General features: G+C 33.7%; 1 protein-coding gene across 1 annotated transcript in view; it reads right to left on the minus strand.

The window, feature by feature from the left end:
• LOC119782650 (programmed cell death 1 ligand 1-like) overlaps window positions 1-1,821 on the minus strand; it is a 36,749-nt gene that overhangs the window by 11,869 nt on the left and 23,059 nt on the right. The gene's annotated exons all lie outside the window — the stretch shown is intronic.

Here is a 1,821-nt window from a genome sequence, read left to right on the forward strand (position 1 = left end):
TGTTTCTTTTGATTTTTTATCTTGGCAACGCAGTGTGTGCATCTATGTATCATGAGTTCTAATCACATGAATTATTTCTTATGTAGTTTATTTATGTCAAGCCTGTATTCATGAAAAGCAAGAAAAAAGGGAAGTTGTGCAATTTTCTTTTTTTTTTTTTCCAGTGAATGAGGGAGAGAGATATGTCAGTACAACTGCAAGAATTGCAGTGACTAACTTGGTGACTAATCCAGTCAGTTAAGTCAAAGTGAGTTCTCTTGTTATCTATTTTACAGTCACATTGAAAAGTAAGCTGATATTTAAATGTATGGGTTACCCCTCTCAAAATATTAAAATAATATATTTGAACAGTATCAAACTCTGCATCACACTGATAACACCAAACAAAAAATACTGCATATTTACACCATATATATAAATGCTTTGAACTTCCATATCAATGCACTTTCTGCGCCATGTTTTTCTCCTACACTGTTTACATTTGATCACTGCTGCACTTTATGGAATGGAAATGTTCATTTACTGTCTGAAAAGCTGTACTACACCAACTTTTGTTTTGTATACGCTCTTTATATACAAAATGACAATAAAAGTTGTCTAGGCCTAAGCCTAGGTCTAAGTGATCTGCATTAAGTTCTAAATGAGAAAAATAAATTTATTTTAACTTTTAAGCTCTGGGGAAAAATCCCAGAACCTATTCCCCCTACCCCGTATATATAAAGCAAACATGAAAACAGTATTGAGAATATTTGTAGGAAACAATATAGAGAATATTTTTAGAAAAAAGAAGTCCATCCTGGCCACTCCTACAGGGTGCAAGAGAGAAGGTTACAATTCTGTGCTGAACAATTAAGTGCACTTCATTGACTGATCATTGATATTATCCTTGTTTGTAACATAGAGGGATGTGTTGACACAATGCCAAGATGGAAAGACCTTAGTAATGACTAGAAGCATCTTTTCCCACAGTCTGAGAAGGGTTAGAATGGAATTTCCAAACAATCTAGATACAATCTAGATACAACTTTTCTAAATAGAGAAGGATTATTCAAAAATGAAAAACACATAAAGGGACATTTACAAAACTTCCTAGGGGTGGATGTGTCATCAAATTTACCTGAAGAGCATAATGTGCTGCACTGAGAGATAAAGGGAGAAAAAAAAAATGTCAATCTCATCAGTATATCACTTTATAACATGGTGATTGCTCAAGGTAATAAAAAGACACACTTTATTTTTTTTAATGGTTTTTGTTACGCCATTTATACATATTGATTTTATGCCAACTTTTTCAATTCCTGCTTAATAAATGCTGACAGCGTGGAAGCAGTTATGTGTTTGTGTACCCTTGATGTTGGTGGAGAACAATTCGTTTTATGTCCTAATACAAAAATTCCCACAACTGAAAGGCTTCTTTTAGAAGCTGTTGTCTTTGTTTTCTAACTCCACTACATGTACATAATGTGAAAACTGTTTTTTCTTTATTTTCAAACCTTTCCAGAATAAAATCACATTTTTTCCAGTTTATTAATTTATCTCTTCCCATCATTTCTTCGGTTACCTTTAAGACGTGCAGATTTTCAAACTTTTCAAATTTTAGTTCATCACTAGGGGGAGCTATTTCTCTTCCAGCTCACTGCAGCGCTGCAGTCTACATGAAACTATAAACATTAACACTGGCCGGTAAACCATCCGGTGTGTACAGCTTATAACTTTTGCTGTGATCAAGCATAAGTTGTTGCTTGTAACTGAACCCCAAAACAACAAATTAATTGGTTAATAAATGGAAATTGTTACAAGCAACTTATTTTGAAGGCCTGC

Source organism: Cyprinodon tularosa, unplaced genomic scaffold (genome assembly GCF_016077235.1).
Source record: "Cyprinodon tularosa strain WSP-4 unplaced genomic scaffold, ASM1607723v1 ctg196, whole genome shotgun sequence".
Lineage (NCBI taxonomy): Eukaryota > Metazoa > Chordata > Actinopteri > Cyprinodontiformes > Cyprinodontidae > Cyprinodon > Cyprinodon tularosa.